General features: G+C 35.3%; 1 long non-coding RNA gene across 1 annotated transcript in view; it reads right to left on the bottom strand.

The window, feature by feature from the left end:
* The window catches only part of LOC130455049 (uncharacterized), a 71,680-nt gene extending 48,968 nt beyond the window's left edge, over positions 1-22,712 (bottom strand). Inside the window, exon 1 of the long non-coding RNA XR_008912852.1 lies at positions 11,538-22,712. This is a non-coding gene — a long non-coding RNA (uncharacterized LOC130455049). The remainder of the gene's footprint in view (positions 1-11,537) is intronic.
* Positions 22,713-24,908: the final 2,196 nt, after the last annotated feature.

The raw sequence follows: 24,908 nt of genomic DNA, 5'->3' as shown, positions 1-24,908 counted from the left end.
AAGGACCTTTGAGGAGGCTACTGGAATTAATCTGAGAAGAAATTAACTTTTGTTGGTAACTTTGTGTAATTGGAAGAAGAAAGAAGATTTAACAGTTGTCCTCCATCTCTCTGTCTCTGAGTCACAGCTGTGACAGGACTGATATTTTCCATAATCCTTCTAATTCTCCTTATAGATTAGGGGCACCCCTATCCCTCTCACCTCAATCCCCATCCTGTGGTTTCCAATAAACCCCTTTACTTGAGAAAGGAAAAGAAAGGAGTATTTCCTCATAAATCTCACAGTCCTCTCAGGGGGGAGGGGCAAAGCTGAAAGGCTTCAAGAAGAGGGTGGTAAATGGAGGGGTTTGAAGGAAGGAGGAAGGTAGGAAATATCTTGATCTATCAGCCATGAATAGTGATCAATAGGCAACCCCAGAGTAATCCCTTCTAGTAGGATCTTTCTATTTCTCTTTATCTCTCTGAAGAAATATTTCTATCTCCATTATAACCAGGCACTCACAGGTTCCCCTAGTAGTTCTCTAGTAAGCATAGCCAGAGTATATCATTTACTGCAGAACCAGAAATACTTCTCCACAGATTATCTATTTCGAATACAACAGAAAGCACATTACATTGTATTATATTTGTAAATATGTAAATCTCTATATATACAAACTTATGTACACATGTAAATACTAATGTATTAACAAACTATATTAGAGTAATTTATTAATGTTCTAATGACTAACAACAGGGACAGCTTAGAAAATTTGTTCATATTCTTAGGGAATGTAGGGACAGACATAGAATTAAGTATAGAAAATAGATTACATAATAATGAAACTTTTACCTAGTATAACTTATAGACATTAGGAGATAAGACATGTTCAAAATAATAGTTGAACTTGTTTGAATTGTTACATGGTTTGTTATTATGTTCAAAACTATATTCATGTAAATTCCCCATTACCTAAACTATTTTTCCTATACCCAAATGTAGCATAGAGTTAGGTAGACAGAAGAGTTAAGACAGACTAGGATTTATTGTTTTGGGAGGGTAAAGGAATATTTAACTTAGTATAGGGTTTAGAATTAGATAGAAATTTGGCAGGATAAATTTAAGAGGTGAGTAATATCAATACAGGATGCATTCTGCATCCTGTCCAAAGACAAAATGGGGGAATTTAATGTTGTGGATAAGAGATGGGAAAATCCTGCAGCAGTGCTGGCTCACCAAGGACTGCAGAACTGTCAGTCAAGGAGGACATTCTAAAATGGAATGGTGACTAGGGAAGGACAGATGAAAAAGGAGAGCCAAACTGAAGAAACTTGTTTTCTTGCCCTTGGGACAGAAATTAGGAAGGACAGAAAAGCCCTGCTCTCTGGTTTCTCCCTACAATATTCAAGTGATTGAATCTTCAAACCTGTTGACCAATTTCCTAAAATCTAGACTTTATTCCACCATCCTCCAACTTAGGAATTTTTTTAGGATTAGGGAAACTTCAAACCCTCTATCCCCTCAACTCCCCTATTTTCCCCTTCTCCTAAATAAACCTTTTTTGTTTAAAGTTATTAAGGAGAGTTATCTGTCTGTTATATCAAGATACTCACTCAAAGCAGATTTCCAGTGACACCAACTGTAGAACTAATTTGACTGGGGAAGGGAGGAGGGAGGTAGAAGGAGGAGGAGAAAGGGAGAAGATGGAGGAGGGAAGGAAGGGAGGAAGTGAGCAGATCTGATCTTTAATTCATCTCCCTCTCAGAGCAATTCCCTAATACACTCCTTATTCCCTTTAGTTCCTTCAATTTTCTCCTTTACAAATGAAGGATAATAATTTCCAAATTGTTTGAATAAAGCATTTTGTGAACTGTAGAGTGCCATGAAGATGTTGACTGTTTCCATCCTACTACAGTGACCAATCTACACTTGTGCTACTATTTCTAAGCTAAATCTAAGGCAAAACCTTAGCTTATTCTACCATGTATCAACAATATTTTACCAACACAATGCTGCTAAGCAAAAAAGAAAGGTCTGATAGTGCTATACCAGTCTAGGAATAATTCCTTACCAATTCATTCTTGAGACTTCTTAGGCTCACAAACTTTCTAAGGAAGAGAAAACTCTGAGCTACGTCTTCCTCCTACTGCATGTTATGGTACAGATAGTTGTGTTTTATAAATGTTTATTAAAACTGTCAGTATCCTGTAGATTGAAATTGGCATTTCTATTCTCTACTCCTTAATGACTCACACTGACTTATCCTTTGACTCATCCATTTTAAAAAATACAATCTTCACAGTTTGAGAAAAATGCTCTCGAAATAAGAATTTTTAGCTATTTGTACTTATTCTAAATTTAGCCACTGAAGTAGGTACAATAAAGTCACATGTATTTTTTGAATTTGCATTGTCAGATGGAAAAAGAAAATTAATGTATCATATCTCACTTCATTCTTTTCCATTCTCCCATTTTCCCTAAGGAGCCATTTATTCTTTCTTACTTTATCTTTGCCAAGAACCAAGAACTGAACTGGAATGTTTATGAAATTTTAAGAGATAAAAGACCTGAATTTGCCTACCACAATCCATTTAAGTCAGGAATTGAGGCTCAAACCTCCAAAAGGTCATACATTTAGAGCTGAAAGGTACATCAGAGGTCATCAAATCTACCCTCCTCTTTTTTCAGTTATAGAAACTGAGGCCTACAGACATCAAGGTTTTTGCCCAGGTTTTCATAGCTAATGTATAAAGCAGGATTTATTGTAGATCATTCTGATCCCAGTCAAATGCTCTATTAACAAAACTACATTGCTTTTATTGATCTATTAAACCTTAGTTTGTAGAGCTTTATGCTTTTGATTTTGCTTTGGTTCAATCATTTTTAAGAAATATTTGAAAGTTTCTTATGAGGTAATAAGTTTTCGATAATTCAGGTTATGTGAGCACAGACTATATAGATATTTGGGAAATATTTTAGTAGGCATTGGGTTAAATGAGAGGCACAGTGAATAGAATATGGTCTTAGTGTCAGGAAGACGAGTTCAAATTTGACCTCAGACACTGACTACCTGGGTAATTTGCCTCTCTTTCCTCGTCTGAAAAATAAGCTTGAGAAGGAAAAAGTGAAACTACTTCAGTATCTTTGCCAAGAAAACCCTAAATGAGGTCAGGAGAAGTCAGATATAACTGAAATGACTGAACAACAATAGAACACACTTCTGTCAAGAAATAGATAACTTGGGTGATTACTGTCAGCTCCAAGTTTATATGGTTCTGATTTGAATAAGTTTACTACATTTCTTTTACAGAGAGGAAAAAAACACAATTGATTTTTGTCCTAGTTCACTGGAAAAATGTGTACTTCACTTTAGTGTGGTTTGAGATTCTACTATAACACTGACTTTTTAGGGGATCCAATTACAAAATTGGTAGTCATTCTCCCAACAACCCCCCCCCACACACACACACTGCCACAAATAAATAGGAGGAAAATAGAAAGAGGAGAGACCATTTCTAGTTTCACCAAGGGTAGGGATATTAAAGATCCTCTCCATCTTCACTCACCTGATCTAATTCTAACTACCACTTATTTGCTACAGTTTCTACTTCTCTTTCCCAGAGAAGCAGAAGAGATTAGCTTATTGGTCTAACTCTTGGCTTTTATCAACTTTCTCTGCCCCTCTAGAAAAAATGCTTCTACATATTATGAAAAATATAACAAATTATCTAAAAAACAAAATACCTTGTGAATATTATACCACCACAAAAATCTATATTCCTTTATAAGAACATTTAGTACTAATTCCAGGACACTAGTGTCTCTGGCAGTGAAAAGAGTTTGTTTTGGGATGGAGGTGGGGACAGTGACAAAACTCTTACAAATATTTTCCATCCTTTGATTATTGTCTCAAATTATTTCATCCTCAAATATCCTCATGATGATTTTGCTTAGGTAGTCCTCTAATAAAGCCTTCTTTAGACTCATGTATTTTCCTGTACTAATGTGCTTCTCTTTGTTTTACAAGGAGTACAATCTTCCACCATCCTTTTTCTTTGTGTTTATGAATGTGTACATATTCTAAAGTCATGCTTCTCTCCACTTGTATCTCTTTGCCTGGCAAATATACCAAATGTTTGTTGAATAGGAGCTTTTTAGCCTCATTAGGCCTCTTTGTTATGCCTTTGATTTATATTAAACTTTTGAATGAAATTATAATTAGTATCCCTGTCCTTGTGCATATTGTCTAGATTCTAACAAGTATTTTGTTGGCAGCTTAAAGAGGTTGTTCATACACACATTCACACATACCTATTTTGACATACAGCAAAAAAATATTTTGGGATGAGAAGTAAGCAGACTGAGGAAATCAAACTCCATTGCCTTTATAGAACAATAAACCTCAATTAGTAATCCTTGACTTTTCTCTGAAACAATGGCCTATCTTTTCAATATTAGTATTCTATAGATGTTGCATGGCTCTGATACCCAGAAGGTTTCAGTATCTAGAGAATTAAAAATGAGCATCTCTTAGATGAATAGGAAAGCATGCAGGGGATGCCAACTAGCTGCAATATACAACAAATAGGAAAAAAAAAAGGAAAACTAAAAATAACTAGAGTAAAAGATGTCACTAAATAAATGTATAATTAAAAAAGAGGGGTTGGTTACATAGAAAGAATGAGGGATAATCAAAGTACTTTGTATATAATCCATTTGGTATTCTTATGATGTACAAAGAATTTGAAATTCTTCAGCATATTCTGTGGGTCCCTTCTGATGATACTATGGGAGGACATGGACAAAAGTTGCATAGGATGAGCAGGTATCAATGAGTTATTGTTTGCTTTGTTAAAAGAAATTGCCATGTCAATAAGGTACCAAATTTGAACATATAAATATGTCCTACTATTATTTTGTATTGTGATGTTGAGCATGGTAATGTACACTTTGTATAGACAATCACTACTGAATAGTTCACACATATGAGAAGGAGACCCTAATGACTAGCATGGGTGTCAGTTCCCACTAGATTATATTGTTAGAAATAGCTCCAAGACTGACTACCTTGGTTTTTTTGCATAAAAATTCATAAAAGCATCACTACTGTTGAGGAGCTTAATTTGCAGAATTTGGGACCTTGTTTGAAATTTTGCTAGTAGTTACCACAACCTGGTTAGTTCTTTCATGAGTTAATACGTTTTCCTACTTAGTATTTTTATGAGAGTTGGAGAGAGTCCAACCAAATCCCTTCTGAGTTTTGGATAACTGTTGTCAAGTGAAAAAAAGGAGTTGTGGAGGATTTCTAGATGGAGACAGTTCCACAACAAAAATGGAAATAAGGTTCTTTCTCCCTCCTGTGGCTTCAGATATCCTCTGACCCTCAGGAAAAAGCTCATCCTTGTTTTCTTCCAAGGCTGGAAGTGTTCAGTTGATCAGAATCCTCTCACCTCCCAGTTCCTTTTCCCAGAATACTTTTGCTCACTCTCAATTGCTCATCCACCAGCTGCCCCCATCAGGCTGGCTCTTCATCCAACATCAGGATTCTATTTAGTGTCTCTTTTTCATACATTATAGAAGACAGGCTGGAGTGTATAGCATGGAATAGTGGGCAAATTTCTAGATCTGGAATCAGTAGACTGGAGTCTGAGCATTGGGTCAAAAACCTTGATTCATTCATTCTTTTACTTATAAGATTCTAATGTGCCAGGTGTTGAGAAAATCAAGATGAAAATGAAAAAGTAACTGCTTTAACAAACACTTACCTTCTCTAAGAACCAAATATTTCGGTCCTAAAGCAGAAGAATGGTAAGGGCTAGGCAATGGGGGCTAAATGACCTTCCCAGGTTCACACAGCTAGGAGGTTTATGGGGTCAGATTTGAACCCAGGATCTCCCATATCTAGACCTGGCTTTCAATTCACCAAGACATGTAGCTGCTCCCCAAAAGTACCTGCTCTCAAGGATTTTACTTTCTATTTAGAAGTAAAACTTGTACATGGATAAATAAGCATTCAAGGGCAAAGTAATTTGACCAGGAAGAACAATAAAAACCTTTTGAGGAGAAGGCCTTACTTAGGGGTGGGTGGCACTTAAGTAGAATTTTGAAGAAAACTAGTAAATCCAAGAGCTAGAAATAAGAAAGGAATTATTTTCAGTTATTTGTCTTCGAAAAGGAAAAGGAAATGGAATGTTGAATTCTCAAGTACAGCAGTTTGGCTGGACTCTATAGTGTGTGAGATTGAGGAACTGAGTCTGAAAAGATGGACAGGAACCAATGTGTGATATTTCATCTAAATGGAATTGGGGAGCTATTGAAGCTTCTCAGAGAGTATAATTATGCAGTCAGATCTGTGTTTTAGAAATAGGCAAGTCAGTAGCTATCTAAAAGAAGGATTAGAGAGTTTTGAGTTAGCAATGAACCAAGAAGGCAGCAAAGAAACACCTAAGGAAGAAACACTCAGAGAACTTAGGGAAGGGAAACTCCTCAGCTTCCTTTTTTCTATTCCTGTGAATTTTAAAGAGTCCTGAGAATTTTGAACTTCCCTTTTTTCATCATCACAGAACTCTCCTGGAAGAGCAACACAACTCTCCTGACAGTAACACAACTCTCAGCTTTGAGAGCTGAAAATAGACTGCATGTGACGAGGAAAGGATGATTTGTGGTTTTACATAGAGCCCACCATAAAGGTACACTATGACCAAGGGGAACATTTGAGAATTTTAGCAAAAGGACTCCCTGGAGCTATGAGTCACCTCCTTTTCCACATGTGTTCTCTCTATGAGTGAGCTGACTTTCTTGCCAATTCTGTAGTGGTGTCCCTGATTTTTGCTGGAATGTTTGATACCAACCTTTGCTATCAAACAATCCTAATAAATTCCCCTTTCTGAACTGAGAGAGACAGAAACAGAGACAGAGAAAGGAGCAGCAGCTGTAGACTGGAACATCAATTAGGAGACTACTATAAAAGTCCAGGCAAAAATAGATGGGACCCTAAATTAGAATGGTGGCTCTGGACCTTGGAATAATAATAATAATAATAATAATAATAATAATAATAATAATAATAATAACAATAATGTTGGTTTACTGAGGTTTATTTCAACCCTCAGTAGCCCTCAGTGAAGTAAGGCTGATAGCCTCACTCACTGGCACCAGTGAGCTGTAAGGCCTCTAAGATAGGGTTGGTAATCAGAACAAAAAGGATTTATTTTATAACAAAGGAGTAGGAAGGAGGATTAAGGAACAGGAGTTCCCTAGCTCTAAGAAAATCTCACTAACCCTCCCCCTTCTAAAATTCCCTTGTGGGAATTGCTTCATTATCTTGACACTCCTGATCTATCTCTGGCTAAGATTACCCAAACCTCACTATCTACACCTGAATATAATTAATCCTCCCAGGTTGGTTTTTAAGATGAAACACTTCTCCAAATATAATCAGGATTGAACTCTTGATGGCTGAGTCCAACCCAGCTGGACCTGGTTGGAGTTTGGCTTCAGGCTCTCTCCAACACTGTTGTTGCTTAGATCAGGCTCACTGTTACATAGATCTTCAAGTTATTCTTCTCAGTAATGAAGGTACTTCTCAGCAGGTAGGAACACTTTATTTCACTTCACTGCAACTTTTTTTCCAAGCAGGAAAAAACAGAGATCAGATAACTTAATTTTCCTCAGCTCAGGGAACAGGGAGCCAAAGCCTCCACTCAGCTCCAGGGAAAGGAAACCAAGAGCCCTGAGCAACAGTAGGTCCCCTTAAAATCCTCCCTCTGAGCTCCAGAATCCATTGTCATTCAGTTCCTGGCATGCAGCTAGCTCTTCTCCTGAAAACCCTTTCCTTACTTATATTTCACTCATTTCTTTCTCTTTCCTTCCAACAACCTAGAGAGAAGGGACTATTTTGAGAAATATTGAGGAAATTACATTTGGTCATGTTATAATCAAATAATAGCTGGTATGTTATCAGGTTTATCTTTTAATGCCTTTATTTCTTTTCTTAATTCCTCCATGAATTCAATAATATCCTCATCATTTTTCTCATGATTTCCTGTGTACACATACATAGCAACCCTTCTCAGTTCATTCAAATCCATTTCCATCCACATAGGACAATTCATTTTAAAATAATTTCTGAGTATAATGCGACAGTTTTTTAACAAATTAGTGCCTGAGAAGCCTGATGTCCCTTTCTCTTGATATATTTAAGTCATTGTACTGTTCCTCCAATTCAATCAGTTTATCCATAAACTTAGATCGGTTCTCTCCTATCTCCTGTCATAACTTTATAAACTTGTTCCATGTTCCAGGTCTGTCAGAACATGCCCTCATTGCTGGCAAAACTGATTTTCTAGCCTGGACTTATCTGTCAAAATGCAAAGGATTGTTCATATCCCATTGAAGATATACCTGAGGTCATTGTACAGTTCCCCAATATTCATTAATTTGATTATTTTGTCTTTTTCCCCTCTTTGTTAAAGTCAATCAATGTGGGATTACACTGTCTGCAAATTGATTTTTTTAATTACTGAAATAAGTTCCTCCTCAAAAGAAGGAGTACCATGCTTGAACCCTTCCATATCAGTGAGAGTGAAAGGTCTGTGTTGCTTAATATTAATTAAATTGCACTCTGGAGTAAATGTTGGTACTTCAAGGAGTGGGAGAAAATTAGTATCATTGTCTTTGTATTTTGTGTAGTTGTTGGTTTACCATTTGCAGAATCAGTATTACCAGTGGGTTTACCAAGTTGAGCTATTATGTCATTTTGTCTAGTGATTTTGTCATTTTGTTTAGTGATGGTTTCATTGAGTTTTGCAATGAAGTCTTCTTAATATGCCAATCTAGTTTCTGTTCACATATCCTTTCTTTGCTTCTTCTTTCTTTTTATAATTTGGCTAAGTATGAGGCATAATTGGTTACCCTATAGTAATCCACTTAATAGAAAGAAGGCAACAATTGGTAATAATCTGAGGATGTCTAAAACAGTGAGATCTAATATTCTAGGAGTTAGGAATAGGACAGGGATCTCTTAAACCTTATTCTAATATTTCTAAATTAAAAAATAAAACCACCAAACTACCTGCTTTCTTTGCATGGTCTTCTTGCCCAAATAGGCCTCCTTAAACTACACTCACTATCTAAAATTTAAATTCTATCTTGCTAAACATATGCTAACTGATGAACTTAAATTATAATGAATTCCTAAAGTAATATATAAAATCTTCACAGAGAAACTGACACAACTCTCTCTCTCTCTCTCTCTCTCTCTCTCTCTCTCTCTCTCTCTCTCTCTCTCTCTCTCTGAAGTTAGAAAAGACAAGGCTGCTCACTCCTTCTTCTCCATCAACTCAGGTCCAATTGCCTGTCTCAGTTGAGATAAAATGGTTCTCTAGTTCCCCTTCTGGTTCTGAGGAGAAAAGCTCTTAGTAAAACACACTCTCTCAGCTTAGTCTACTGATCTCAAACTCTCAAAGTAGTTTAAGTCACTAATAGATCTCCTTTCTCTGAGATACTGATCCAGAAACCTGCTTCCAAGGAAATCAGAGAGACTGGACCCAGAACTCCACCTGAATCCTTCTTTTATCCCAGGCCTCTTAAAGTGATGGAGGGCAAAATCTATCTGCTCTGATTCCTTAAAGGAGACAGTGTGATTTTCCTCAAACTTCCTTTAACATAACATTTCTCCTCTTAATGAGACAGAATAAAATAAATAAATCCTGATAATAACAGTCACTAATTGCATATTGTGAGTGAGAGAAAGTGAAGAGTAAACAGATGAATGAATTTGTGAATATAGGTGACTAAGGAGAATATTAGTACCTGGGACAGAAATGAGGATGTAAGAACACCTTTATTGGAAAAGATAAGTTTCATTTTGGACATATTGATTTTGAAATGTGAGCTGTGTTATAAGGAGAGCAATTGTGAATCTTAAAGCCCTTTAGATATAAGAATTATAGTCTCTGCAACATTTAGTATCCTTATAGTCAGAATAAAATGATTATGAAATAATACTATCTGACAGATACTAGGGAAAGCATAATTGCTGTGTTGTTCATTTTTGATTGAATAGGATTCAGAGAACTGAATTGTATTTAGATGGGATACAATTGACTCATTTATTCTCCTTTTCTTCAGACTCTTGAAAAGATCACTTCTTTCAAATACATTTGAATAAGTAATGTTTATACCTTATAATGCATTTAAAATAAAATTTAATTCACTATCTTCTACAATTTATGTTGCCTTTCCATTTTTTGCACTAAAACAAATATTTCTACTTAAATATTCCTTCCTTTTCTTTATGAAAATCTTTTAAATCAGTCTTAACCTTGGAGAATGACCATATAATCAAGAAGGATATGTAATTACCTGCTTCTTGACTTAAGGCAATATTTATTTTGATCATTGCTAAGGATGAAGATGTTTCAATTCCTGAACATTTCCCATAAAGAATGGTGGCCTTTTTTTGTTCTGACAGTGAGCTGGTATAGCTGAAGCTACCATCGTTGGAACAAATTTAAATAGCATTCATGGGAGAAAATGTGTGCTAAAAAGCATTGCCTTTTGATATATTTTAAAAGTCACATTTTTCTGTATGGAATGCAATTCTATTTTTCATAGTACCATAATAACATAATTTCAGAAATTCAATAGGGAGAAACTACTTAATATATAATTAAAATAATCTATAATCATGGATGAAGAATGGCTTCAAGAAAGTTGTGTGACCTTGAATAAGTCACCACATTTATGAGCCACAGTTTTCTTAGCTACAAAATGAGAGATTTCTAAAGACCCTTCTAGTTCTAAAGTTTTGTGTATCTAGGGCCTATAATTCAGATTCTACTTTTTATTATGATTCTATTCAGGAGCTTTCATGAAAGGAAGATTGCATTAACCTAAAAGCAAATCATGGAGAAACAGAACTGAGGATATCTTGGAGTTCTTCTAGTCTAATCCCTTTCTTAAATGAACGAACTTGTCTGACATTATCCAGTCAACAAATATTTATTGATCATCCACCATATATAGTTAGTACTGAGCAAGTTGCAAAAATAAAACATGCTGTCACTTTTTAGTTTCACTCCTGACTTTGGCATTTATTACCTGTTAAATCTTGAGCAAGTCACTAATCTTCTGTGGGCTTTAGTTTCATTATTTGTCAAATGAAGGGGTTAGACAAGATGATATCTAGAAACTATTCCAACTCTAAAAAATTTTACTAAATTAAGATATGCCTCCTGCCTTCATAGGACTCTGAGACTGACCATCATACCATCAACCAGTGTCAAGGATAAGATTAGAACTTGGGTCCCCTTACACCTAATTAATTATGCTTAATTAGACCTATTTCATTATATTATAGATCATTATTCTATGTTCTACTTCTAACATGCCTTGGTCATCCATTCCAGAGTTCTTTCTTACTGAAATCAAACACTACAAATAAACCTGGGTGAATTCTTTGAAACCAGGGACTATATTTTGCCTCTTTTTTTGTAGCCCTATAACCTAAAACAGGACCTATCACATTGTAGGCACTTAAATATTTATAGACTTACTTATTGACCATCATTTTATTTTTTATAGAGTTGGATAAACTGTGTACAATATCTCACTCAAAAGAAAAAAAAAAGCTTTATCATCCTCTCGTATATTCCGTAAAATATGGAGGTCCAAATATGATGAAATATTCTATTAAAGGGCTGAACCTTTCTGGCCATAGTGGAATGGTTACTCATTATGTTGTCATTCAGTAATATCATTGTGATGCCATATCAGATAATCATCCTAGATTTGTAAAACCATGTCATTTTTGATGTCACAAACTATCTAAAAGTGATATATAGCATTTTCAAGTAAATTTTAAAATTACTTGACTTTGTGAATATTGTAATTTTGTTTTAAGTTTTCTAATTATACAAAATGAGAAGTTGTACTAATTTATATCCAAGGCAGATTAAGAGAGCTAAAGACACTGAAGTGTCATAAACAATGCTAATTTCAACTCTCAAATAAGGAATATTAAGTAATGAATTTATGCCAACTGCCTTTTGTACTGACTTACAGATAATAATAGTAGAATCATGATTATGAAAGAACTAAACTTTTTAAAGTTATGGTCTAAGTACAACAAGATAATTTTGAATAGGTAAGTATGGATTTTAACATTTAAAAAATAAATAAACTATAAGAATTGATTGAAAATGTCTAAAAAGAAGAGATATGACAAAAATTCATTTGAAGACTTAGAGTAATGTACTACAGACCATATATGGATCAACACTGTCATCTGACAATCACAGATCAACTGTGATTTTCAACTATATCAACAAAAAAGTATAGTACTCAGAAATCAGGAGGTGCCGTACAATTATTTTCTCTGTTCTACATATTAGAAATTATCAGATCACATTTGGAGTATTTTGCTCAGTTCCGTGTGACAGTTTAGGAGGATGATGACAAGCTACAGATAGACTAGTGGAGGGAAAAAAATCATGTCCCCTGAGGATTAGACAAACAAATTGGATATTTAAAGGTTTAGAAGGGAAATTCAATTCAAGAACATTTATTGAATTCCTTCCATATGTAAAACTCTTTTAATGAGTTTTAATGAGACATATTGATCTCTTCTGGATCTTACAGGAAATGATATCACAGACTATGAAAATCTAAACTAAAATGGCCTAAGCATGCCAAATTTTTTTAAAAATTGCCAACCAAAAGGGTTCTATTGTCCATCCATTTAACCTTGGCATGATTCCATCCTTAGGGCAAGAAACAGGATAGAAAGAAACAGAAACTGAAAATTGAAGCAAAAGCTCTTTTAAAAAGAGATATGAAATCAGTGGGCTACTATACCCTCCAATAAAAGTATAGTATTTTAAAACAGAGCATGTATGGTTCCATGCTTCTAATGCCAATTTGAACTATGTAGTGAGATTGGGTCATCGTTATCATTATTCCACACTCCCTCTGGATTAAGTTAGCATATTGAGAGTGAATGATTTCCCACTTTATTAAAGAGATTATATCTGCTACCACATATTACTATATGAAGGTTTTTGGAGTAGTGCTATCCTTTGTTTCATCTGGGTTCCTGACATTGGCAGATGTGACTGAAAATCTGAAGATGATACCTTCTTATAACACAAGTTCCAATATCAATGCTTCCATCATTTCCAATGATATGAATTGTAGGAGTCTTGTTACAGATGCATTTAGATGTTTATCTCTGTACAATTTTACAGTTTCCACTTTGGTGGAACAGGCAGAAGAAACCAACAAGAAGCTTCAACGGCTGAGATGGTGATGCAGCAAGGCACTGTGGAGTGCTTAGGGCATGTTGGAGCACAAAGGACAACACGGCCATCCAATGCATCTGAGGAAGACTTTTAATGCCACTGGACCCAGGCTTCCAACGCCAAGAGAGTGGGACTGTCTCTGTGCATTGACTTTTCCACTTAAATCTTTGTGCCCAAGTGTCTTTGTGCACAAAAATGCACAAAGACAATCGTCATCCTCGGTTACCGAGAGACTACTACCACCACCACCATATCATGGAGGATTGAAACATTGATAATTGATGAAACAAGGTGTTATAGTGGCAAGGGTCTGATTGGTGGTCTATTTGTTTTAAGGTTAAATTTTATTTTAAGGAGGGGACAAGGTTTGTGGGGAAAGACTGGATATTTTCAGTCTATTAACTGGAAACAAGTCTTCTTGACATGGGAGCAGATAAGTATTTCAACAATGACTTCCTTTTGGGCTTTTCCTGCAATAGGTTGCTAGTTTTTCTCCTTCCCTTTTCACCAGTATTGCTGCTCCATTAGGTGGGTCAAAATCTGTGAAGGAGTTTCTCTCATAGTCCTTCTTTTCAAAACTCTTAGCATTTTGAGTGATTACTTAGCTCTGCTATTACTTTCCATGCATTAGTTCTAGTGTTTTCAGTCCATTTGAGGAAGTGTTGTTCATTGAAAAAGTTCACCTGAAGGTCAGTACAATCTCTCTTTGATGCTGTGTGTATTCAAATGTCCAGATCTCAAAATTATTGCCTGTTCTCAACACCATTGAATTTGGTTTATAAAGCAATGAAAAACAATATGTTTTCCCATTCTTGTGTGGTGTTCAGACCTTTAATTGCCTCTTCCAGTATAGTAACTGTATATAGTTGGTATAGTAGTGTCTTACCGTAGTAGTGAAATGATTGTTGTTCACTTTGGTCATGTCTGAGTCTTTGTAACCCCATGGACCACTGGGTTATCTTAGCAAAGAAACTGAAGTGGTTTAACATTTCCTTCTTCAATAGAGTAAGGCAAATTTGGTTACAGACTGGAGAATGAGTAAAGAGACACTCATCATAGCTAAGATGCATCCCTTTTTAAGAGGAGAAAATCTGTATGACAAAAGTTGGAACCAGAAACTGGGATGTGCTCTAGAGATGTGAAAGACTTTTTATCTGACTGTCAGGACATGCATAGGTTTGAGGTAGAGGAAACACCATAGGTTCCACTGTTCTTTTCTACTGATAGTGACAGTGTTATTATCCCTGGTAGTCTTCCTAACCATCTTTATGATGTACTATTTGACCAAGAATTACTAGATGCACTAAGTAACAGTGGATGTCAGAGGACTGAGTCCACTGCTTCATATGGTAGAGAGAAGAGGGATAACTAACCATCAATTCCATCTTTAGTCTCATTGATTAGTAAGTTAAAGGAGCCAAAGCACTTAATAGAGTTCAATGTTCTGAGTCCAGGAGGCCCAGAGTGCTCTAGAAAGATTCCATAAATCTCATAGGGACTGGCAATCACCATATGGAACTGAATACCAGAGTCTGACTGTACTGAGAGAGAATAGAGCCTTTCATCACTCCAAATAAGATTCCATAAATTAGGCCTAAAGAGTTTTAAAATAATGCATGCCCTTTGATCCAGCAATGCCACTACTAGGTTTGTACCCCAAGGAGATAATAAAGAAAAATACTTGTAAAAATTTGAATTATTACTTGTTTATATGGGTGTAGGATGTGGGATTTTGATTTTTTAAAGATTATTTTATTACAAAAATGAATAATATGGAAACAGGTTCTGAGTGATAATACATGTATAACCCAGTAGAATTGCTTGTAAGCTCTGAGAGGAGTGAGGGAAAAGGGGAGGAAGAGGACACAAATCATGGAAACATGAAAAAAAATAAATAATTATATTCCATATATGAGCAATTAATACAGAAGTACAGAACTTTCCACAAAATCTCAAATACTTAAAAGACCAAAGTTGGATAAGAAGAACCAGCAAGGGGAGGAGGACATGCAAATCTAAGAGGTATTTAGTACTGAATGAAATTCCATAGGTGACTAAGAAGCATAGGTCATAATTCTCGGTTCCCAGGTTCCAAAGATTTTTTTTACTATTGTTCCAAACTTATCATAGTGAACACCTTCCAGATTTTGATGCAAGGATACAGCATTTCTCAATGAAAGTTAAGTGACTTACTCAGGGTCACACAGCTAGTAAGTGTCTGAGGTCAGATTTGATCTCAGGTCTTCTTGATTCCAGAGAAGTAGCTGCCTCTTTGATGTGAATTACAGGTAGGTAGTTTTCAACTTGTTTAAAGGAAAATATATGATCAGAAGGGACTGAAATATAGTGGGTTGCCTCAAGATATGAATTCTTGGTATTTAAGGTAACATAATAGAGACTGATCAGCCATTTGGCAGGCATAATGTAGAAGGCAGTGGATTTCAGACTGAGCTCAATGACTTCACCATTTCTCTGTTAATTCTAAGTTTTTATGGTTACAATGAGACTTGTGGTTTATTGTCCTTTTTTGTTGGGCATTTATTACACAAAGTAGCAATACTGATATCCCAACAATCAACCAAATGGATATATGGATGCATTTTTTCTATAATGGAGATATTTTTCTAGAGCTTAAAATTTCAAACATTTCTAAACAAGTGCATAATTTATATTAGGAAGCAAAGTCTGAAAGCAGATGGTGATCATTCAGTCTGTTCCTGTGATCTATTCTTAGTAGCACTCTTTGATTTACTTCAGAACTTTGGGGATGAATGTGTTGTCAGTTGCATAAAGACGTGTAGAAGGTATGAGATACATAGCCAATAATCATTTCAAATATAATAATGCAATTACCTCAATACATGACACTTGTGCACAGGTTCTATGGTGAAACAATTCTACATATTTATTTCACAAATGTATTTTGTCTTTTTAAAAAACAGCATATAATGATAAGCTAAAAATCTATGACGAGGTAAAGAGATGTGATTCTTTAAAAAGAAATTGGGGCATATAAGTTGCAGAGGGACTGTGGCCAGTGCCAAGGGAAGCTTTTAATGAGTACACTTAAACACTATTTAAGTACATTTCAGGAAAGATGATGACATTGGGGCAACTAGAACTGAGTCAATGAAATCACTGAGAAATTTTTTTTTTCTGAGTGAAGAAATCTATTATAGGGTTCATGAATACAGAGCAATGGTACCTCTACAAACACATTTATATGGGTTATTGATTTATCTCTCAAGTTGATTTTAGATTAATGAAGATTTCTACTGTCCAAATCCAAGTTTTCTGAAGATTTCTTTAATAAACCCCACTTGGACTGATTTTCTAGGCTTTCCCTATTGTTACTTCATAAATTGCCATATTCTTGATCTTATCCACTCTAATTCAATATACAGAAAAGACCCTGCCTGTACAAAAATATTTATAGTAGCTCTTTTTGAGATAGACAAATTGGAACAAGTTGTAGTATATTATTACAATGGAATACTATTTTGCCATAAGAAATGAGGAACAAGATGATGACAAAAAATGAAAAGACCTGTGTGAAGTGATACAAAATGAAGAGAGCAGAACCAGGAGAACTCTGTACACAGTCACAATAATATATGATGATCAACTTGTGAGTGGCTTAACTATTATCAGTGAGGTAAGGATCCAGGACAACTCCAGGGGACTCATGATAAAAAAGGATATCCACTGTCATAGATGGAATAGGTAGAGTCTGAATATAAATTTTAACTTGCCATTCTTCATTTTATTTCCTCCATGAATTTTTTTCTCTTAAATTGTAAGCAATGTGTCTTGTTTCACAACATGACAAACACAGAAATACGTATTGTATGATAATATATGTATGAACTATGTCATATTACCTGCCTTATGAGGAAGGGGAGGGTTAGGCATGAAGGGAAAGAACATGGATTGCAAAATGTCAGAAAATAAATATTAAATTGTATTGACATGTAATATGGAAAAATACTTTAAATTTAATTCAATATGCAGAGTTGTTTAAGGCATGCAACCAAATTTTCTGACTTTGTTAGGAACTGTTGGGGTACAAGTTATAGACAATGTATTCTCTTGGATTCAGTATGGTAGAAAGAGGAATAAGACACAAAATTAAATCAGTAGAACTGATTTCTCTTTCCAGTTCTGCCTTTGACTAACTTAGTGACTGAGTTAGGGTAATCAGGGGTTCTTAAATTTTATCCCATGGACCCCTTTGGCAGTCTGATAAAACCTATAAACCCTATCTCAGAATAATGTTTTTGGATGGACAGAATAAGATACTTTGGATTACAACCCCCATCCAACTTGAGGAACTAAAGATGTAAGTTTCCCAGTTTAAATTCATGACATTCTAAACATAACAACATAACAAATCTGTATATAAAAACTAAAGTTATATGAACAGAATTTCCCAGTTAAAAGTTTCCCAAACAAGCAGATTACAAATTTAGTGACATCAAAGGTTGCTCAAATGCAAATATAAAACAACCTTTTCTTATCCACATAGTGTTAGAGTCATCTCAGTATAATGAATTACCTTATGCTGTGACTTTACTATTATGGAGTACTTGATCTATTAGCATATAGAAAGAGAGAAGGTAAACGAGTCATTAAAATGCAAACAATTCTTGTAAGATTGAATACCAGCATGTGAAAAATGTTTTTACTATTTAATGTAATGTGACAGATTGTCAAGAATCGAAGTATAGACAGTTTAGCATTAGCCTCTGCTTGGATATCAAAATGATTAGTAGTCTGTCATTGACATTCAAGAAGACTATATCCTTGATCCAATAACTAATCACATCCATTTTTAATAGTTTCCAACTGTTGGATAGATTTTCTTGGCAAAGATACTCAAGCAGATTGCCATTTCCTTCTCTAGCTCATTTTCCAGATGAGGAAACTAAGGCAAATAGGGTTAAGTGACTTGCCCAGAGACTCAGGACAGATTTGAATTGGGGAAGATGAGTTCTCCTGAATCCAGGCTTGGCATTTCCACTGTACCACCTAGCTGCAACACAGTGGAAATGGCCCTTTGTTTGGACACGGAACCTGAGTTAGAGTCTGCCTGCACATTTCATTGGATTATAGACTTAATGTGAGTCAACTACATGATAGGGAAAGCCAAGAAAGCCAGTGAAGTATTGGGCCATTTTAAAAGGACTAGTATGGAGGACTATGAAAGTAAATATCATGATGGACCCCATCTTATTCAGACCATATCTTGTATACTGATTCTAATCCTGGGTGCTTCATTTTAGAAATGGGGAAGGAAATAAACATTTATAAAATGCCTTCTATGTGTCAGTCCTCATGCTAAGTCCTTTATAAATATCTTATTGTATCCTCACAACAACCTGGAAGACAGGTGCTTTTATGATCCCTATTTTACCCTCCATGAAATTAAGGCAAATAGATGTTAAGTGATTTGCCCAGAGTGACCCAGCTATTAAGTGCTTGAGACTGAATTCGAACTTGAGTCTTTCTGAGTCAATGTGTAGCCACAGCTACATTATTGAGTGTTCTTAACCACTGTTCCACTGGCTATCTTTGGAAAGTTGTTGATAAGCTCCAGAGATTACTAAGGGAGGCAATCAGGAGAGGGAAAGCTTTTGAGTTTATACGGCATAAAGACCAGTCATAAGAAATGGAGATATTTTAACTTTTATCTTTGAATTTTATACCCAGCACCTCACACAGTTCCTGGCACTTTGTAGGAACTGACAATGTTTGGCCATTTTCTTTTAAGACTGGAAGGTGGAGGTGGGAGAGGTGGGGTGTAGGAAGCCTTCTGGAACTTCAAGAGCTCCTCCATGAAAGCAGGATTCAATTTGTTCTTTTTCTCTCCATAACTGTGATCCAGGAACAATAGTATCAGCAAAGGAGATCAATATAGACAGAAATCAAGAAAGAGAAACAAAACAATTTCTTAACAGTTAAAGTTCTATGTAATATGCTTCCTTAAAAGAGAGCAGTGTCCTCCTCACTGGAGCCCTTTAAACACAGGCGGGGGGGGGGGCAGCGAAGTGCAATGGGACATAGAGCACTAGCTTGGAAATAGGAAGACTCATCTGGAGTTGAAATCTGGCCTCAGATTCTTATTAGCTTTGTGCCCCTGGGAAAGTCATTCAACCTTGTTTGCCGCAGTTCCTTATCTTAAAATGAGCCAGGGAAGGAAATGGCAAACCATTCCAGGATCTTGCCAAGAAAACCCCAAAATGGGGTCATGAAACTGAAATGACTAAACAGCAAAGTCCTTATGATGTAGAAGGAAATCTTCTGGTAAAGGTTGGATTCTCATATATCAACAGTCAAATCTGTCCCACAGCCTGTTTTTGACTAGTCTATGAACTAAGAATGCTTTTTAGTTTTTTATATTTAAAATATTAAATGTTTCATATTTAAATGTTTAAAATTTAGACTTAGTTAACATTTAAAAGTATTTGCACATTAATCAAATGTTAAATAAATTAGATATCAAGTGAAGTATTTTTAAATGATTTTTTAAAACCATGTTTAGTTTGTGAGCCATACAAATATAGATAGGGGTTCCAATTTGGCTGGATGGCCATCATTTAATGACCCTTGGAATTTAGATGCCCTAGAAGTTGCTTTATAATTCTCAGTTCTTTTCAATTGAATCTTTCATTTCTGGGTTGTTTTTCCCCCTCAGAGTTAGCATTGTTTGCATATAACAAAGGTAAAGATTTCCTTTGTGTTTTCTAATTCTAATAATTACCCAAAATTGTGATTATCTTACTATTTGTGCTTGGCAGCTTGCAAACAAATGTGTCAAGTGCCAAAATAAATACCTCCTTTTTAATGGTACCTGAATTTATTTAGAGTCTGAATACATAATGTAAGAAAGAACTCCAGAGTTATTGAATAGATTTTTCCTTGTAAAAAACACATTGTAACTATTATGATAGATTTCTTGAATTGTAGAATACTTCTCTGGGGGAAACATTAACAATAAGCTATGTAGCTATACATTTTTAATTTGCATTTATATTTACATTATAATAACCCTTCTGAGTCTTTTTATGAGCTAAACTAAATTGTCATCATTTAAGCTCAATAACCTTAATTCTCTAGGTTTCTTTAACTAATTATGCCCACTGATACAGTATATATAAAAAAAAGCATTGACCTAGGGGTCTAGTCATAGTTCTGCTTTTTCCAATTTGGCAGCATTGGGCAAATCTGATCCTTAGTTTCCTCAGTGGTAAAGTCAGAATAATGAGTATTACACAAAGACCTTGGGGGAAGGGGAAAGGGAGGGGACTTGTTTAACCCCAAAGGGCTAGAGAAATGTCTTTCTTTTCCTGTCTATCCACAATTTTGTGAGACTCAAAGGAGAAAAGGGGATGCTTTACTGTACAAGACTATACAAATCAATATAAGGTGTTATTATTGTTATTGATCTGCCAAGTCTTTTTGCCTCCTTTTGAATAAAAGAGATGCTTTTAAAAGGATGCCATTCCAGTTGCTTGTTTATTTAATGACTCTTCTTGCTCATTTAAGACGGAATCAAACTCATTTGTCTTCTCTTTCCAGTCATCATAAATATAGGTCTGTGTCTTTTCATTTCTCTTTATCTCCCCCATAATATAAAGCAAAGTGTTTTGCAACCAGGAACTATTCAATAAATGACATTGACTGGATGGTTAATGTCTTTTTATTTTTTCAAACCATGAGATGAACTTATGTCACACTAATTTTCTAGCTCAGTGCCCCTCTTGAATGCATTTCCCCAAATATTAATATTTAACACTTTCTAACAATTTTTCATGTAATCTGTCACCCAGACACTACTTATACCTGCACCTTTCCCCCAGACCCAAAGACTTTGGGGTTACCTGGACTTAGGTTGATCTTGGGGGCTGGCCCTAAAAGGTCATATTCTCTTGGCTCATTTCTCCCAACTAAAATTTGCCCCATGCCAAGATTTTTAGAGATGTGAATAAAAGTAATCTCTAGTTCCTAGGCAAGGCAAAATTTGCATAACATATGAGATTTAATATTTATTTCAACCCTACAAAAATGTAGAAGTAACCACAGGAAACATTCATAGGTAATCCCAGGAAGAAAGTCAACTCAGTGGTGCCAACAGAGTAACATTACAGTTTGGAGGTATTGTGGTATGGTTTTGAAAGAACACTGGCTTTGGAGTCAGGGGATTCTGGTTTCAATCCTGCCTCTTGTCCTCACTGCCTGTAGGACTTTAACTTTATTGGGCCTCAGTCTCCTTATCTGTAAAATAAGGTGTTGGACTAGATAGCCACCCATGTCCCTGTGATTATCTTACGGTCCTGGTGAATCCCTATTTCTCACACAAGATCCTTCTAAGATTTAACATTCTTCTGGTGGTTTTGATTTCACACTAATGATGAACATATTTTAAGGTAGGCACAAAGGCATCTTTTGCCACTCCAACTCTGAGAATCATTCATAGCAACAATAGGCTTGGTGATGTCCTGCCTTCTTATTTCCCAAGTCTGCTTTTAAACATTGCTTTTCCTTTACCTACAGAATGCTTGTGACCTTAGGAGTCATATTAAATAGAAAATCATATATCTATAAAATGTCCAGTCCATGAATTCTCAAATTTGAAATTATATTTCAGTGAACTCCCAAGACTGGCACTACTTAGATCTTTTCTTCAGGGAGACTAGATTCTGAGATCAAACTGCCCAGCAGAAAAACCAAAACAAAATCCTTTCTTCTCTATCCAATATGTTGGGGTTTAGGAACATACTCCACAAAAATCTCCTCTTGAGAAAGCTTATATATATCCATCCCTACCATTTAATTCCTTCTCTACTTATCCAAGATGAATTAAATTTGTCAGAGCAGAATAAATGCATTTTCATTAATTTAGTCTAACATAGCTCTGCTTCAAAGCAGCCATTACCAATGCTTGAGAGAAGTTAGTTGTGTTGATGCATTTGTTTCTGCCCAATCCCAGGAAGAAAGAAGTGCTTTGTTGAATTTGAGTTGGAGAAAAAAGAGCAAAGACGTGTTAGCTCATTTTTATAGGTCAAGACAGGAGACTATTTACAGGAGTGCCTTCTTCCCAGAGTCCTAGTCAGATAATCATCTTGGAAGCAACCCCTGCTTTTGAAACCCAGTCAAGGATTGTATCATACCTGTCTATACTATTTGGCATCAACAAGATAATCCCAATTTCTCCATTGGAAAATGCCTATCAAAAGTTTCAAAGAAACTACAATATGTAAACTCAGCAAATTGATAATGGAACTCCCCTACTCCTTTCTAGTTAAAAAATATTTTCAGTTCTCAATTTTTAAATGTCATTTAGTTATTGAACTACCACCAGCATTTTCATTCAGTGGAAAGATCACTGGATTTATAATTTTAGGCTTAATTTGCCATTGAATGCCACCTGTATGCCATCACCTGTCTGATCATAAATGAGGCCATTTTGTCACTTTATGTTTCTGGCTATTAATTTCTTCATTTGTGAATTGAAGGGGTTTAACTAGATAACCTTATTTGTCTCTTCCAGCTCTGAATTTATAATCTTATGATCTCTACCTGGTACGTTACTCCCTTCTCTTCTACTTTCAGGGCTCAATTGGAAGGTTCTTCTTATGAAAAGGAACAATCACCATGGGTGCTTTCTATAAGGACAAGGTACTGGGCATAGGAATAAAGCAGAACTCTTTAGGTTGATTCTTGTCTATAAAGTGCTAGCATCACATCATAGCAAAAGCAGTAACAAAGAAGATTTATAAAGTTCTTTAAGTTTGACAAAGGAGTTTGTGGGTAGCTTCTCATTTGATCCTCACAACTACTCGGTGACGTAGGTGTTAATGTAACGTCTACAAACGAAAAAACTGAGGTGGGGAGGTTGAGCATCATTGAATTTTTAAAAATTAATTAACTTTAATTTAATAACAAATTTCCACATGTTTTTCAAAGTTATGATTTATGTTGTCTCCCTCCTTTTTCCCCTCCCAGAGCTGAAAAGCAATTCAATCTGTTTTTTTTATTTCATTATCATGAAAATTATTATATTTCATTATCATGAAAAATATATTCCCATATTGTTCATTTTTGTAAGTGAATAATCTTATAAAACCAAAATCCTAAATAAACAAATGATAAATTATATGTTTTCATATGTATTTATACTCCAACAGCTCTTTCTCTGGACATGGATAGCATTCTTTTGCATAAGTCCTTCAGAGTTTTTTTCGATTTGCAATTCTCTTATCAGGAGGAATTTAGAACACTTTTATCATGTGATTATTGATAGTTTTGATTTCATCATCTGAAAACTGCCTATTCATATCCTTTGACCATTTGTCATTTGGGGAATGGTTTGATTTCTTGTACATTTGACTTAGTTCCTTATGTATTTGGGAAATTAGACCTTCATCAGAGTATTTTGTTATAAAAAATTTCCCCAGTTTGTTGTTTCCTTTCTAACTTTGGTTGCATTGGTTTTGTTTGTATAAAACCTTTTAAACTTAATATAACCCAAATTATTCATTTTACATTTTGTAATTTTCTCTTGCTTGGCCTTAAGTTTCTTCCTTTCTCGTAGATCTGACAAGTATACCATTCTACAGTCACCTAATTAATTTTTTATTTCACTCTTCATATTTAAAGTCATTTACCCATTTTGAATTTCTGTTGGTATAGGGTGTAAGAGTTGATCTAAACCTAATTTTTCCCATACTGTTTTCAAATTTTCCCAGCAGTTTTTGTCAAATAGTGAGTTCTTGTCCCTAAAGCTGGGGTCTTTGGGTTTATCAAACACTAGCTTGCTGAGGTCATTTATCCTTAGTCTATTCCATTAAGCCACCCTTCAGTCTCTTAGCCAGTACCATACTGTTTTGATGACCACTCAATATTTAGACTTACTCTAAATAGTTAGGCAATTCAGTGTTTGTGAATGGAAAAAAATCAGAGAATGGGTGCAACTGAGGGTGTAAAACTGAGCTCCATCTACCAGAAACTAGGACATTAGATGAGTCATGAACCATTGACCTTTTATGCTAACAAACTGCATGATAGAAAGTTTGGATAGATTGTACTTGAAGGGATGTTACCATAGCTAATTTAGCCTCCCTTTGACTTAGTCATATCAAGAGTAAAATTCATTTTTACTCAATTCAAATACTTATTAAGTATCTACTATAAATAGGGCATAGTGGTAGATAGTATAGATATAAAGACAATAACCAAAAATCTCCAGCTCTCAAGGACCTTAGATTTTCCTGGTGAAATATGACAACTTATTTACTAACAGCAATAATATTCACTGAATACCTAGTATTCGTCCAATGAAAGAGTGAATAAAATAATTGCATGAAATCCCTTCTACCTCTAAATTAGGGTTTCATTTTAGTGCCCATTTCTGGACCTCATGATCACTTCCTTTAAGAATAGTTTCTCAGATCTGAGAAAAAAATTACAAAAATCTGGCATTTCTTGTTTGAATTAGGCATATGCTCCTGAAGAGTTGAATTTAATTGGATTGGGGCATTGACAGTAGGGAGGGGAGAATAAATTAAATAGGTATTCAAAGACAATAGTCAGAGTACTATATTGGAAAAATGGCTGGCTTTGGAATCA

The sequence above is a fragment of the Monodelphis domestica genome, chromosome 6 (assembly GCF_027887165.1).
Source record: "Monodelphis domestica isolate mMonDom1 chromosome 6, mMonDom1.pri, whole genome shotgun sequence".
In the NCBI taxonomy this organism is placed as follows: Eukaryota; Metazoa; Chordata; class Mammalia; order Didelphimorphia; family Didelphidae; genus Monodelphis; species Monodelphis domestica.
The sequence above is the reverse complement of the archived record's forward strand: the minus strand, read 5'-3'. Positions and strand labels throughout refer to the sequence as shown.